The 17,588-nt window shown below is 39.6% G+C and overlaps 1 protein-coding gene across 2 annotated transcripts in view; it reads right to left on the reverse strand.

The window, feature by feature from the left end:
* The window catches only part of RNF144A (ring finger protein 144A), a 61,745-nt gene that overhangs the window by 41,063 nt on the left and 3,094 nt on the right, over positions 1-17,588 (reverse strand). For both annotated transcript variants that reach the window (XM_042821228.1, XM_042821236.1), the window contains exon 2: positions 5,400-5,489. The gene's annotated coding sequence lies outside the window, so the exon portion shown is untranslated. The remainder of the gene's footprint in view (positions 1-5,399; positions 5,490-17,588) is intronic.

Here is a 17,588-nt window from a genome sequence, read left to right on the forward strand (position 1 = left end):
TGTTACTACAACAGGCATAAGCCAAGGCAATGCTACATGAGCTTTAATCATCTCATGTCTGATAAGAGAAGTCATGTACTCACATTAACAGCGTGTTTGAGAACATGACAAAGCAATTAGGTCAGTAACTGATTAATCCCAGGCATATTTGTAGTCTAATCTGTGCTTTAAAATAACAGCCCAAGCACTGCTAGCAAAGTAGTACAGAAGACGGTATTGATTAGAGGACACACAGACCAGGAAGAGCCATCCAAATACAAGATATTAAGACATTTAAATCATAAGCTGACCACATGTGGCTTCTGAATGGCAGTTACCAAATGAATGAAAATAACTAGCCTTTTATAAAGCGTATGATAAAAACAGGAGAGTAAGTCTTTAAAAAAAAAAATAATAATCACAATACATAAAAAAAGATTATGGACGCAAAGCAATGGCATTAGAGTTAGAACACAAGCTATAGAGAAGAGAGTTCTTCCCCCACACACTGGTCACAGCACTTTGACACTGAGTGGCCAACTGGACATGATTCAAATCCATCAATAGAAGTTACTTGAGCTTGGTTGATGAAGACTGCTCTAATACCTGCTTGTAACCTGAAGTAACCAGGAGGCCTGGGATACTGGGACACCAGCAGTGGTTGGCAGATGGAAAAAGCAGGCAAAGTGGTATGTAGCGCATAAAGGAATATAATTATCCTGCGTCACAGACAGTTTGTACTCTCTCCTGTATCCTCCACTAACTCTCAAAATTAAATGTTTTTATTCTGGAGAGACTGACTTTGTGTTTTGGTTCAAGAAAGCATGGTTGAAAAGTGGGTGTTGTGCTTGGAACAGCAAGTGGTGAGGTTTGAGAGGGCTCCAAGTTCCTGGAGAAGTTCGTTCCACAGCCCATGAGACAGCTCCTGCTCTTGCACCACTCAGCTTGCTTCTGCAACAGACTCAGCCATCAACCTGCCTCTTCCTCAGCTCTGAGCTCCAGTCTTTATGGAGCAGCACTTCAAAATTATGACAGACATGAGAAGAGCTACTGAATAACAGGAAAGTTATTAGACAAGCTATAAATCAGCCTTCTACCTTAGTAGCAAAGGAAAAGACAGTACGAAACTTACATCCTTTCTTTGAGATGCAGAGCTCTTCAGCAGCTTTGTTCCCACTGGCAGTTCTTATCCTGTACAACTATTTCAACTCAATAATTTCAGAGGGAAGTAAAACTGGATGGAGACATGCAAAAAGCAAACTAGAGCTGAAGACAGAAGAAGGAAGAGCTCAAAATCTTGATATTCAGGATAGGATGAAGATTCAGTAACACCAATATAAGAATCGACACGGAGAGAGCTTTTGTACTGATTTCACTTGGAGGGACATTGGAAAAATACAGGAGAATGAAAAACAGGTAACATAGAACTAGAGATCCAGAACAATCCCTGAGCCTAGGAAGGTACAAGAAAGTTTCTCAAGCGCACCTGTAGTGAATCTCATTCAAGAAGAGAAAAAAAAAGTGGAAAGCTCAGCAACTGAGTTTCGCGTGCAGCAACAAGACCCTTCTGCATGAAACAGACAACTTCTACAAGGACTGATCTGCAGTGATTGCTTAATACTTCTCTTTGAAGGTCAAAATACACAACAGCAGACAAATGCCTTAACTTATGTCTATTTGTTCACTTTGCACACTGCCAGTACATTCCAGCACATTTAAATATTGGAATCCTCCTGCATTCCCTATTTTGTGTCTGCAGTGGTCTGCAACCTCTACTCCCTTCTCACTCACTGCACAGGGGAAAAAACTGGGCTATGCCCAAGTCCACCAACTCTTCAAATCCACTCTTGACAGAAAAGCAGCCAGTTTCACATAGCCTGGAATAATCTATTCAGAGAGCTCATTTCACATATACACAACATCTGTTCAAAAAGCAAACGTTTGCAGCCAGATTTCAGTTCTACAATACACAGAAGGGGAGAAAAAAACCTTCCCATTCAGTTCTCAGCATATGGTACTACCTCCAAAACAGCTTATTCAATTGCACCTTCTATAAATCAAGACTAAGGTCTCCAAAGAGCACAACAGCAACAGAAAGGGGAAAAGACTTCCAGTGTTTGAAACAAAAGCCCAGAGATGTAACCTACCATTGATGAATTTCAATCAAATGCTAAGTTTGTCTGGAATAATTGCAATATACTAAGAACTAAGAATTAATTTTATTTTTTAATTTGAGACTGAGAATTCCTGGCCTAGTTAGGACCATTCTTTGTCACTTTGCACAAACCACAGCAGTGCCATATAAACTACAGAGCAAACAAGGAACACGTGAGCTAATATAAGATACTTTCTAAAATTTTACTTTCCAAAATGAAGAAAAAAGAAAAAAATCTTTGTCCGCTTTCACCACTTCCAAACCTTTCTTTACTATCAGAGAGGAGATTTCCTGTGAGTGAGGTCAATAGGTTTACTTTCACTTCTTATTTCAGGAACTATAATTAAACAAAACCTACCTAGTGGCTGTTCAAAGTGTGTTTGTCACACTCTGCAGCACAGCTGTTTCTTCCTTTCACAGGCTGAAAAAAACAAACCCAACTCCTGTAAGCAGTTTATATTCACATCTTCACTAACTTTCATTTCACCTCTCAACATTTCCAAGCTGAGCTTTGCAGCAGCCAAAGGCACAGTTTGGCTACAAAACGTAACAGAATAATAACAATAATGCAAATGATGTAAGTGTCATTGGAGCTGGATCATCCACACTGCACACTCATCCCTGAACCACGGCACACCAACTCAGCTACAGGGATCTCAGCTGCCACTGGGCTTACAGACAGCAAATTAGAATACATTAACTTTGCTATGACATCTGATGCAAAGCCAAAACACTGTGATTGCTTCCCTTCACAACAAAATGGAACATTAGAACTATTTAAAGATTATTAACAAGATGACTAACAACTCCAAGAGAAATCTCCACAATCTCAAACCAGTGCTAGATTATTAGAGAAGTTTGCCTTTTTTTGGCAAACTCTGGCTTTCACCATTAGTTCCTTCTCTCTCAGCTAATGAGCAGGAGTCAGCTACAGAGCTACATCTATGAAAGCTTCTCTAAAGAAGAAGAGATGCACAAGCTTTTCTCAAGATACTTAGAGAAGAAAAATCAATCCTTACTGCAGCTCAGCAAGTTCTGTCATTATATTCACTGTCATACTAAGGAAACAGCAAGCTTTTGCCTGCTAGACAAGGATAATCACAGTGCAGCACTCTTCTGCTTTGTACTAACAGCCTGAATTATGTATGGTATGTCCTTGTTCGTCACACAAATACCTCATGATCATCTGTATGCCACAAATATTTTCCAGTACAGACTTCTGCCAGAATATGCACCATTCCAGTAATCCTTTAGAGCCATTCCAGGGTGTGCAGGAAGCGGAAATATTCGAAACCAACTCAAATTTCAGCTATGGAAGAGCACAGTGAGACTGAGCTGTTCAGACTTGCCACAGAAGAGACTGATAGAGTCCAGAGTTGCTTCATGTTTGGTGACCACCATGCATGAATAGATTGCACTCTCCTGGGAGAAGGATGGAGAGTTGATTTCGGTGAAGAAACCTGGGGAAACCTGGCTTATTTGTTTGACACATGGATCAGGAGGAGATATAATCACTCCCTTCATACAGATTACACAGGATAACACACATCACAAAGTACAAAATGAGTTATCTAAGCAAGAGAGATGTCTGATGTTGACTGCCAGGACAAACAGGCATGAACTTGTCATTATATATTTATTATAGAAACTTGAAGAAATATTCTAGAGTAATATACATGCACCAAAAGTTTCTACTACATCTTCCCAAAAAAAGTAGGGGGAGCAGAAATAATGATTACTTGTGAGATGAAAGTTTATGAAAGGAGAAGCTACACAATCTACAGTCCAAACTGTAAGGGACACAAGAAATCATTTCCAGTTCTTCACGATAAAGTTTTAAATCAATTGCTTAAAATAATAATAATAAGCAATGAAGACTTGTTCAATTTTATTTTTTTAAGGAAGGGATACTGAAGATGCTGAGACATTCTGGTTCAAAATAAATTCTATTTCTTTGCCTTTCTGTTTTTCTGCCGGTAAAAAAAGAGTGTGACAAAATATTTTTTTTCAGTTGGTACAAAAAGAGTGAGCGGGAAAGAAAATGCTATGTGAAAAGTATTTCAATAAACTTTACAGTTAAGCAGTACTTCCTCACACTAAGACATGTTACTCAAGTTAAACATGCAGCTTTTTGTATAAAAAGTCAATACATAAACTCAAGCCAATGAGGAAATGGTTATGCTTTGTTCACACTAGGTTCTTTTTGAGCTCAGAAAAAGTCATGCAAGAACACTGTTACAGTTTGAGTGCTAAGACAAGGCCATCAGTTTGAAAGAAAAGGAGAAAAAAAAATCTGCTAGTCTGCACATATATGAGTTTACAATACTATTTCCAAAAGATGCATGCAAGTAAAAGTGGCACTTCTCAGGAAAATGGAAAACCTTGAATATCTAATTACAAGCTCAGGCAAATGAAAAATCTGAAATTTACATTAATTTCCACATATGGCAACATATGAGGGTAAACATAATGCAGCAGTTCCAACACTAGTGACATTTACATGATCTTTTCTAAACCTCAAGCAGAATAAAAATGGAGACACTTTCAATATTTAAAGAGAATCTTTACTGCCTTCTAGAAGGCAAGGAGATTAGCACGTGTGCTACATTTGTTTTCTTTGTTGGAAATGCATTTATCAAATACATGAACAGTTTGCTATGGCATGAGTACAGATAGATCTATAGCCAACTCAAGAAAGAAATCACTTCTTTTCTTACCATATTTCCTTATTTGGATTTTTACTGCTGGTTAAAATTGAAAGCATAGTATTGTGGAACACCAAGCTACTAAATCAAGGAATGTATATGAAAGCAAAGCAGGCTGTCATGTAGAGTTTGATGAAAACAATAACCTAATCAGCCTGTTTAAGGCAGGACAATAAGACTGTGCTTTGAAGACATTTATAGAACTGCACAAAAACAAGTCTCTGTGCCCTGCGCTTTTCTAGGAAGTTAACTGGAATGCAGATTTTTGCTTTTTTCCTTCATTTAATTGGTAAATAAGCCAGCTTTTTTCATCATAGAGCTCCATAATTAAAAACAAACTTTAACAAATTCCCTCCTCTGTAGCAGTTCAAGCTATGTGGTTTTGATTTTTATGGGAGAACACAGCAACAATTCCAGAGCTTCCATAAAGCCCTTCTCTCATGGGCTTTCTTTCCAGCTCCTGTTGGCATAAGAGTCCTAAGAAAGAGTGGCTGCATTGCAAACTCCATCTGCATGTGCCCAGGATAAATGCTGCCAAGACAATCAATGCAAGCGCCTACCACAACAAGCTCTCCTTTGTCAGTCACAGGGATCCCATGAGACAGCACCAACCAGTCTAGGAATTTGGCTCGATGCAGAGGTAGACAATCCTAAAAAACAAAAATAAGGGTCAGACTTTATTTAGATTGACTGTATAAAACCGGAACTCACCGCTCTGTTCCATCAATGAGCTTTGAAAAGTGGCACAGGAGGTCTTAACAAAGACAAAAATTCACCTCTCGACTCTTTTTGGCTTAAGAAGCATGTGGGATGGGATAAGTCTTCCTAAAGTGACATGATGGAGATTTTTTAATGCAATGTATTTTTGCAGCTGAAGAGGAAAAATATATCTTATAACGTCTCACACAGATGCAAGTCCTCATGGTCAGAGCTTCACAAAAGTATACTCTGAAGGATCACAGACTGCATACAGCAATAGATTCAGGGACTTCTTGTGTGCAAGAACTACACTGCATTAAGGCAGTCCACACTCTTAACAAAGCATTCCCTTAAACTGTACCAGGACAACATACATACAAAATCACATGCAAAACCCACCACTTTGAGCAAAGCTTGTCCGTGGGCAGAGCATTTTAATATGATGCCAGGGAAGAAGAGGAATTCAGAATACAGCAGTTGGCAGGAGTGCTGCTTTCACTCCAAGCCATTTCCCATTTTCTGATTTATCCGTGTTACTTCTCAGAAAGAAACCATTGCCTCAGCTCCTTTTCAGCGAATACTCAGAAAACCTACATCCTCAAATGGAGTAAGTAGATTTTAAACATGAAAGCAATCTTTTATTAAATATAAATTTATTAAGCAATCTTTTTATTAAAAGAAAAAAAATGAATAAAAGAAAGAACAACAAGCATCAGTAGCTAAAAGATTGACCAACAGCTCAGGAAACCTTTGTTTGCACAAGCTTTTATCCACAGGCATATATGCACATGCACTATAACATCTTAGAGCTATCCAACATGCTGTTCATCCAACTGTTGTCACCAAAAGGAGGTTCCCTCCTCCCTTCTTGCACATTCTCCTCACTTTTTAACCTTTTCCTCCTACTTGCTTCTTTGCCTCAAATTCTGCTTGAAAATTAGGAAATAGGACCAACTATCATTATTGCCCTCTTCCCACATTCTCTTGATGCTTTAAAGAAGAAATGACAATCAAAATCTATTTTAATTATGGTACATCTGCTAATAAAAAAAAAAAAGTGGCTTCCTTGAGCTGAAGGTCAGAGGGAACATTACATGTACTAGCTGGTTGGTCTGAATTCTAGAGATTACCTGAGTCCCAGCTAGTCTGAAAGCTAGACAGGCTACAAACACTGCCCAAGCACGTGGTCTGCCTTTATCTGGACACCTCAAGAGATTCACTGCTTTCTGGAGAAAGAAATTTCTTTTCTTTCTGGAGAAAGAAATGTACTGACTTGAAGAACTACATCCAGTAAGCTTTGCATGTGGAGGTACTTAGTTTTAGTCAGTGACTATAGTTGTATGTCTGTCTAAATGGGAATGGAGACTAGGGTGGGGGGGAGGGAGGGGAGGCAAATAGGAAAAAAACAAAGGAAATCACCTTCCTGCAGCTTCCTCCCTTTTCTGCCTTTCAAAGCCTGGAGAAACCTAAGGAAACAATTCCCTTTTCGTCAGTGTTTGCTCTTGCACTGTCTCTTCCAGCCCCCAAAATTCAGGAGAACCTCAGGGATTTACCTCCTATTTCAGGCCTTTCCTTCCTTAGCTAAAGTAGAAATTTCAGTCCTCCTCTCCAGCATTTTCTTGAACACACTCAGCTACTAGCTTAAGCTCTACAGAGAGATAAAAATTCTTATATCCCCTCCCACACAAGGCTTTCCCAGAAGGCTCTCACTTCATTAGCCAGGCATCCTGCCTGTCACCCAGCCTGCAGGCTGATCATCAGAGGCAAAGTGAACTTGCCCATCTAAATCATACAGAAAGAACATGCATAATCCACATAAAATGCAGTTTTTCCTCATCAGATAACCAAATTGCTTACTCGGGTACTCAAGATCTTCCACCTCTTAACAAGTTTCAAACAAGAATTTTGAAAAGCATTCTGAGAGGACCTAAGGAATTATCACCTTCTCTGCATGACACCTTGCCCTTGTGAATTAAATGACAAAAATATGTCACATCAAAAACAACAAATCCCCTTGTAATTTCAATTATCTTCTCACTCTGTTTTCTCTTGATTATTTTTCTCCAGTGTTTCAAGAGTCAGCATCCCACTTCTGACCTGCCCATGACGTTTCTCTGCTGCTGATGGAGGACAATACACAGGTGGACATGACAGAGCCACCTATCTGACGTGTTTTAGATGTTTGTCTTTGGATGACTGTAGGCCTGCCCTAAAATTACCTGAACAAGGACACAATAAAACAAATGCTCTGGCAGGTAAAAAATAAAAGCTGCTCATAACTCATCCTTTCTACATTAAATCACTACCAGAAATTGTTTCAGTACCAATAATTCTTGTGGCTTTTTTTTTTTTTTTTTTTAATACCTCCTACAAGTTTTTGGAAGACCTTTTAAAGATGGGATAACTAAAACCAGATGCGAATTTACATATTAAACCGTCATTAATGCTTTGCAAGGAGAATCTTTCTTTTACAAATCCCAGCCAAGGATAATTTAATCCTTGTCCTTCTTCAATCCTTCCAGCTATGCACTGGTAGGCTAAATGAAGTTCTATATGCAGTGTGCTTGCAGAGCTCCTGCTTTCCAAGATGCTGTCTCCCTTGCTACAGATGCCCAGAAAATTCCTGCACACTTATATTTGGTTTCCCTCATTAAAAATAAGTTATTGTTGTGACTGCTTAGTTATCTATAAAATCTGAGAAAGACAGAGTGGTAATCAGTGTAATTGGCTTTTCCAAAAAAAAAAAAATAAATACAATAAAATAAAAAAATTGAGATTGTGTCTGCTCTATGCCCAGTCCTTCTGGAGCATTTTCATTTCTAGTTTATTTCCCACAGACATCCACTTGTTAATATTTCTGCTGCTCCATTCACCCGGCATGTTTTTGCTGACATGCTGTAATGCCTCTCCTAACAAGTAAGCTCCATTGTACAAAGCCACAAACTGACAGGCAGAATTAGGAAACCTGCATCAGGCTCAGCACAGAACCAGTGACAGATGAGGAAAGAAAGGCTATGGGATTTGCTCTGTATTTATGTGACAGCCCACAGTTCATCTGCTTTTGTGTCAGCCAGGAGTAGCTAGGAGGCACAAATGATCGTGAAACTCATCTCCGTCAGCTCCATCCTGTCAGAGCTGATGATGCATCTCATGGCCCAGCAGCCACAGGGTCCAAGGACAAATGCTTCAGGGCAGGGAGGAAAAAAGGATGAAATTTGACAGTTTATGTGCACAATTTCAGTTTCAGATTCTCACTTTTGCTTACTGTAGGGACAACGTGTGATTATGCAAAAATGTAAAACCCTCACTGGCATCTTTCAACACTGTCAGGAGATGGCATTTTTGCAATCCTACGCTGTCACCAATACAGAGAAAGGCAAGAATCAAAAGGGTGATGGTAAGATTCCCTCAGCTACAATCACTCCCTGGAGAAGTGGAGGAGCCAGAGACACAGTACTTTGGGCAAAGGGAAATTCTGCTGTGCATGATGTTCACATGCCACGCCAACCTCAAGTCCTGTGATCCCTGGGCTAAAGAGGTTACTTCTTGAAATATTTAAACAGAATGTAACCATACTATTCAGTGAAGAGAAAAATGCAGAGGGCTTTGGGTAAAGCCCTGGGCTGTTTGGTGTCAGCTAACTCTGCTGTTCTTTCAGTCAAGAAGTGAAATCCCCATGGACCTCTAGGACCAGCCACCCAGCTGCTCTAGTCCTTCCTTTTGGTTTTAACAGATATATAACCCACGTCATTCTTTTTCTTGGCAAACATAATTCAGACTAGCACAGCTGAACAGTAATTCACCTAGATGATTTGTGACCATAAAATGCTTTCTTATCAGATCCCACATGGGAAGCTCTAAGGAAGCAATGTGATTTTATGAAAGCAGAAGGGCTCAAAATACAGTGAGAGAAGATGCTTTAATAAAATCCACTCACATCAATGCATCAGATACAGAGTGTTGAAAATTGGGAAATGTATTTCTAACATGGCAAGCAAGACAATTTAATTGCAAGCTTTACTTTGAAGCTGACAGCTATTACTTCTCAACTAACTCCAGGATGCACTTGCAAAAGAATCGTCATCATTTCAGATTTGTAACAAGAGGTGGTCTTCTCTTGGATTTAACTATCAGGTTTACTATAACAGTGCAACAGAAATCCATACACAATTAAGCCTTTATGAGAAGATGACTCCCCTGCACACCTGCTCATTAAGAAGCTGGAGTGGAAAACGTCTTCCCTTTATTTATTTTTCCCTCCAGTGAAGAACAAACATTCAAAAGCTACTGTTAACATAATGAAATCAGCATTGCATATTTATTTTACTGCAGGAGGTTTTGTAATGACTGCATTTGAAGAGCATTTGGAGGGAAGCTGAAGAAATAAGGTATAGATTCATCTGAAAAGGCAGATGCAGGCATATCACACCACTTTGAACAATTTCTGTACAATGCGGAAAAAATTGCTTTTTCCACATGGCTTGCTAGTCTAGTTTCTTAAGGAGAAATATTAAAATATTGTGACTATCATTTGCATAGAAGTGCCAAGTGGAGTAATAAAAGGCTGAATTTTAGAAAATTTCTAACTATCCTTGAGTCACATATGAGAATATTAGGCAGTTTTTTTCTTCCTCCATTTGCAAAACTCCTTGAAGCTATTATTCACTGAAAACACTAAACAAAAATTAAGCTGCTATTTAAGGGCAGCTTCAAGCTGACCTGCAATTCTGCACAGACTTAACCAAATCTCATTTTGACATTCAGTCGCAGAGGGAGCAGAGAAGTCACTGCTCATCTCTGACACTCTGAAATGCAGAAAGTATTCTTCTGGAAAAGATTAGAATTTCGTTCCCAAGAGCATGTTTATTTTTAAGTGCCATAGATTTGTGTTTTTGCAACCAAGAATCATATGAATTGCCTCTTGAAACTCAGGTGCACAGGATTGACTGGGTGAGCAGAAATACATGGGGTAAGTCCAAATTCCTTTTGGACTGCAAACTGTCCATAATTCATGAGATGTTTACAGGTACAATAGCACACCATTCAGCCTACAGCCAGAGGGATGGAACTGGAGTGCTTTGGTTGCTGCTGGCTGTCAGTGCGCTCCACAGCCAACGCAAGGGCTAAACAGAAGGCAGGGAGACACTGGTAGCACAATGTTACCTTGAAACATGCACTCCCTAAGGTCTCAGTATTTTGTGGCAGGTACTCTCCCTACAGCTGTAGGATGTACAATATCATTGCTCTTCCCATGCATCTTGTGTTATACCAGCATACTCACCAGAGTCACTATATCAGCTGAGCGGATTGCGGTTTTCAATGGGAAAGTGAGTTAGACAAGGAATATAGAATTAATTTTCTGCTTTATGCTTACCATCTGAAAAAAATCAACAGATCAAAAAAAAAAAAAACAAAAAAACAAAAAAAACCAAACCAAACCACCAATCCCTTAACCTAGATACAAGCCCAGGAGACCACAGGGAACAGAAGAGAATGTTAAAGGAGATGGCAATGATCTGAACAAGAACTGTCAGTAAGGAAAATACAGCTCTGTAAAAGAGCACACAACCCGTCTCTGTGCGTGCCATTACTCATGTAGAACATGGAATGCAGCACTGTAATTCATAACACCACAGCAATAAAGGCCCCATTCAGCCTGACTGCCTCTACCGCTAACACCAGACGATCCTCCAAGAAGTCTCCGAAATAACTCCAGTCCTCCCAGTCATGCAGTACTGCTCACTCAGTTATGTTACACACAAGCTTTCACATCTTGGAGAAGATGAACTTTTAATGTGTACCACCAGATGCCCAATACTCTTGTTCATTTTATGACAGACTGCCCTGAAGCCACTCTTTGTGTTTATGCGATTTGCATATGTGGGTACATACCCAGAATAGATTACATCTGCCAAAACATACTGCCTTCAGATGAAAATCTATTTAACTGTATTTGCTGTATTCTTTTTTGAGAAGCTCACATCTTGCTTTCTTTGACAGTTCCATTATAATTAGCCATTAATATCCACAGGAAATGCCAACATTAAAAACCAGCAAGTACTTTTAGGAAATAATTTATGCAAAACATCTCAATTTTTAAAAAATTTATCCTCATTTTACTGTTTTAATGTAGTGAACGAATAGTAAGAAAATAAAATTGAAGAGTCTTTGTTATTGCTACTGCTATTATTAAAAGTTACTGTTGTTTTTAGAGAATGTTAGGCTTAAAGTTTTCAGGCAAATTAGAAACGTTTTCTGACTGCCGCAAAGCTCCCAACTCTGTAGGTCTATGTTAACTGTAAATGGCAAAAGCCTCCTAATCAAAGTTGGTTTGTCATTTAGTATCCCTAACAAAGCAACCAGAAAAGAATAGCTATCATGAAGCCTTCCTGAGCATTTACACGTGCATTAAAATACAAAGCCCAGTCAAGATGCAAAGCAAGAATGTGGTTGTTTTGTTTTTTGTTTTTGTTTTTTTTTTTTTTTTTTAATTATTTCTTACTGTCATGTCACAGCATTCACCATTTCAAGCACTCAAGTTCTTTATATCCTCACAAAATAGAAATGAAACAGTCAGGGCTATGATGATGAACACTGGGGGAGAACTCTCCAGGGAAATTCTGATACACTCCCACTTGAGTACTGAAACATTTAGGCAGCAGAGACTTTGGCACCTCAGAGCGGCTAACGCAAAACATTTGGGCTCATGCATACAACATCTATAAAGAGGACTTCCCACACATACTGTAGAAGACCTACTTACCAACACCAAGACACAAAACTCCTGCAACCCTCTGTACAACGTTCAAGTGCAAAGATACCTCCTGTCATCCCAAACACCACCCCCAAATATCTGTTTAAAGGCAAGTCACTTGCTTTTATTTTTATGAAGTTACCAGCATATCCTGAGCTGTTCTCTTTATCATAAAAGAAATGCTAACCCTACAGTGCAGTTCCATACATACTGGCTTTCCCCCTCTCTTGTCAACAGTGATGTGAGCAGCTCACTATGTGAATGAATGGCATTTTGAATTGCCAGAAGTTCAGTAGGTTTTCCACTAAAGCGGGGGAAAAAAAAATTACTTTATTGCTTTTCTTTAGAAGGCTATACCCCCAGACTTTTACCAACTTCTCAGCACAACTGACAAACATTTTAAAAAGTCTAAAACACATTTATCACAAATCTTTAAACTAGGAGAGATCTAGACCTTAGTGTAACCTGGCAGGATTTCTGCCAAGTCTTTCAGGCCTACTTGCCCAAAGTCACTTTGACTACAAAGAAATTTTGAGATAGAACAAGAACTTCCTTTCTTTTATATCACACTTTGGTTTATCCAGATTCCTAAGAACTTAAAAAAAAAAAAAAAAATAGGACTGGATAATTCCTGTATCATAGATATTAATGAAGGCTCATGTGAAAGTTCCTTTTATAGTTAGAAGACAAATAGATTTCCATGTTAGTTGAGGTGACTTTGGTAGGACATTCAGATATAATAGTCCACTTTTCATTTTATCCTGGCACTTTCAAAGTTAAATTTTTAGTTAACATTCTGCCTACGACACCACAAAATCTATAATTCAAAAAGAAGAAAAAAAGCACAATCTTCGCCCTTCTTTCACAATAAGAATGTTGGTATCACAGTGTAAAATACCCAGTTATTTCAATGAAAAGAACAGGACAGTCTTAAAGTGTGATAATTGAAGCTACATGAGGAAAGAACCCAAGGTGAGAGGCAGAAGCAGAAATCCTGTATGACCCTGCTGCCCTTCCAGTGATCCATCCTGAAGAGCTTTCACACAACAGAAAACAAATCTGTGATCTTCCTAACAACAAGCAACCAGCCTCCTGGAAGCACTTACACCTTTAACAACAATAAAGCTTCAAAGCAATAGCCTAAATTGAAAGGAAGGGAACACAGCCATAAACACGAGATTTCATTCACAGATTTAGTGCTAACTGACAGTTTGCTAAAAAGACTATCACACTCTTTGGATTTAGATGTCATCACTTCATTTTAAGATAAATATCCATTGTGAACTGAAGCTAGAACTGGATTGCTGCTCCCTTTGAAGTTAGATTTTTTTCAAACTGTGTAAATTTGAAACAAAAGGTAAAAGAAAAGTAGGTTACCAGCCTACTAACGTTGTAATTATTGGCAGATCCAAAAGGAACAGGAAAACAAGCAAGAATTGCTTGTGTGCTTCACCCTAATAGTCACTGGTAAAGTATACAGAATGGATTTTCAGACATAAACCCATACAAAGTCAAAGTCTGAGACTGTTCCTCCAGCAGGATATCACATCGCAGAAGAAAGGAGGTAAATATGAAACAGGACACATACTGAATGCCACCAGATCAGATGCCCAGAGATGGCAGCCATTTGATACCAGCCAAATTCTGGAGGCTTTTGCAGCATAAGAAACTGCAGCAAAGCAAAGGATGAAATCGAATGGTGCAGACAGGCTCCCTCAGAGTCACACAGTTCCAAAGCACAGGGCAGGACCAATCAGCTGCACTGGAGCCAACAACAGCATGGACAGCTGCCAGACTTGGCAGCACTGCTTGGAGCAAGACACAGCACAAACATGCTCAGAGGAACAGTTCCCAAGACCAGAGATCGTCACTTCACTCTGAAGATAAACAACCTATCTCAGAGCCCTGAGATAAACTGGCACCCTGCAGGTGAGCATGAGCACAGGAAGTGCCATGATCTTCTGGGCCTCTGACTGTTTACCATTAGAGCTGCAGACGAGATAGCACATTAAGTGGCTGGTGTCAACACAAAGGTCACCGGCACATTGTGCTTAAGGACCTTCCTTTGTGGGCTTCACCTAATGCTAACCAGCCTGAAGAACTGCCTGCTCTGCTCAGCTTGCAGCTTACCAGGGGCATAAAGCCCTTACCCAGCAGCAGGGTCAGGAGCCCTGCAGGCTGATGACCTGGCACATGGCTAAGCTGCTCAGCATCACCCCAATCCATTGGGATCCATCAGGACAGCCCTGCAACCCTTTGGCCTACACAGCCAGCAAGTCAAGCCCTCAGGGTCAGCTGAGGCCAGGCTCTGGGATGCTGTGAGTACAAACAACATGCTCGAGCTGGCCCACTGCTCCCAGGCACAGGAATAAAACCAGTGCATTTTCCCACTACAGCTTTGCTAGAAAGCTACACACATGATGACTGACACAAACATACCCTTCTAATTTACTGTAGAGAGAAACAATCCGCAAACTTTTCAAGATCTAAGGTGTTAATAACTATAAAAATTGAAAGAGAATAAGAAATGCTAAAATGAAAAACTTTTACTAAGAGTGGGGTTGGATTTTTCTGGGTTTTTTTGTTGGTTTTTTTTGTTGTTGTTGTTTGTTTTTCTTTTTCTTTTTTTTGTATGTGTGCATACACTTTCTTCCAAAACTGTAATATTCTCTCTTCACAAATCAAACATCTCCTCAACACACATTTCTTGTCAGCACTTTTGTCCCACAGTTAATGGAAGAAAGTGGGTGTAGGTGTTTTCTCCTCCAGGTTCCAAACACGAGAAATACTTTGTACATGAGGGAAAGTGATGATACAACATTAACCAAACCACCATAAAGAAGAAAACAGAAGACAAGAAGGTATGTTTAATAGATACCAGTAAGCAAAAGGGACCAGCAAAAGCAGATTGTGTACATAAAACCACACAGAGGAGAAACAAAAATGGAACTGCTTCAGTTCGTATCCTGTCATACAGCACGCTCCATTCAGGGAATGACCACTATTCACAAAAGCTACCAGAATCGTAAAGCTTCTGGGTATCTGAAGAATTGGTGTTGCAAGACAAAGCTAGAAAAATGGAGGAAACAAGTTGAAATAACCATTTCAACAAGAGAGAATTAACATAATGAAAGCACAATATATTAAGTATTTTATAACAATGCAACAAACAGAAGTTTTGAGGTTTCATTTATTTTTCTCTCCTCATGCACTTTCAGTGTATTATGAAGTTGCGGTTAAAGAATAAAATTAAACATTTGCTCTTTCTCCATATTCAAAATACTCGTAAAGGAAGTAATAGTTTAATTTCAGATAAGGTCAAAACAAACAAACAAAAAACACCACCACCACAACGTAAGCTGTTTCGTAAGCAACTGAGCCAGCAAAATCCAGTTTCCTAGGAATGCGCGTGTCAAAGTGGTAGGAAGAGTTCAGGCTGCAGCCACTGCTTCTGCTAGGATCTCTCCATCTGCTCAGGCTGCCTGCTGTCAGCCCACTGCTGGGTTTATTGGAGATAAGCTTCTACCCCTCTTGTAAATGCAATTGGAATTAGTCAAGAGGTTTAGAAGTTATTAAGAGCTAGAGTGAAAGACAGACATTCACAGAGGGAGTTGCACGTAATCTCTATTTTCTTAGAAAGCCAGGCTAATATACACACTGACTGCAAATAGCTCAGCCTTGAATTTTCTCTTGCTGTTACAAGATCACACTACAGATGTAAGCCTGGCCACCCAAATCGCAGGGCACTGTTGTAATTCCATCTGGATGCATGATTTTCTGAACACAGGCATAGAGAAATAAAGGAAACTTCTTTGTTAAGCAGCAATAGAAGAACAAGGCAGATTTAAATAACCTATATTTTTCTTTCTTGGAATACAAACATTGTTGGAGGCCCATAAAAACACAACTGCCTTAAGCAATACGGATATGAACAAACTTCACTGCAGCGTAACCAAGCTCATAGAGTACTGCATTTGTTTCATTGCTTCCCAGAAGCTATATACACAAACAAGCTCAAAGGTAGGTTGGCTCAGGTAGGGTTCAGTTTTCTGCCCTCTACCTGCAGCAGAGTAGTTATGAGGGAGACTTGACAATTGGCACATCCCAACAGCCTGCAATGGGCAGGGACTGCTCCCAGTCAGCAGAACCATAGCTTGGTGATCAGCACATCCAAATCAGGAGAGGATGCACATCAAGGGCAAGATGTTGAGAAAGAGAAAGGCACCAGAAATCAGGGCAAAGAGTGCTTCAGGAAAGCACTGTGGCTGAGACACATATTCAGCTCCGTCAGCAGTACTGCCAGATCAGCCCTCTATACTGCTTGGAAAAATTACAGGGTAAAAAATATTTTTTACTTACTATAAAGTAAAATATAACAGCAACAGATATACATGACCTATAGAAAAAGAGATTAATATCTGAAAAATTAAGAAAACTACATACTTTTGTATTGATCTTCACCAGCAATGAGACACGAAGCAGACTATCTGGTAAATAGCAACAGCAGAAATAGGAAGCAAAAGAAGTTGATCATGCAACAGATTGCAGAAGGGCAATAACGGACTGTTGCTTCAATATCGCTTCCCCAGTTCCTATTTATATTCCACACTAGCTAAAAAAACTCAGGAATCCTCCACAAAGGCTGACATGTCCAACAGCTGTCAGGTAGCATTTAATTCTATTTACATGGCTGGAGCTAAGGCAAAGGCAGGTTGAGCTGAAGATGTGATCAATTCACAGATTGCATGAGCTCATGGTAGAGTTTTATAACAATGGGGAATAACTACAGTACTCTGCAAACTGGATAGGAAAAAATTCCAAATGAAATGCCAAAGTAAATACAAACACTCCAAAGGTTTGGAAACTAGCTGCTTATAAGAAAAGTTTTGATTAATGCAAGAGGAGCTGAGCACTTGTACACAGCAAAAGAATTTGTGCCTGAGCACACAAAGTCAGAGTCTTATTTTCCAGATGACCTTCAAGGTCCATATGCACTACTAAGTATTTCAGATGATCCTCTGGATGTTATGCGGTGGGGAAAAAAAAAAACCATAGAATTGTTTGAGTCGGAAGAGACCTGTAGAGGTCATCTAGTGCAACTCCCCTTCAATGAACAGGGGCATTTACAGCTCAGTCAGGTGCTCAGAGCCCCATCCAGCCTGACCTTGAGCATCTCCAGACACAGGGCATCCACCACATTGAAGGCCACATTATGTAAGCGTTAGCCCACCTATTCCATCCTAAGTCGTTTCCACTTTGTGTGAACAGGGTGCAGTCTTATTAAACTGGCACAGCG

Source organism: Centrocercus urophasianus, unplaced genomic scaffold, assembly GCF_019232065.1.
Source record: "Centrocercus urophasianus isolate 14NV4802_14NV808 unplaced genomic scaffold, USGS_Curo_1.0 seq_10, whole genome shotgun sequence".
In the NCBI taxonomy this organism is placed as follows: Eukaryota; Metazoa; Chordata; class Aves; order Galliformes; family Phasianidae; genus Centrocercus; species Centrocercus urophasianus.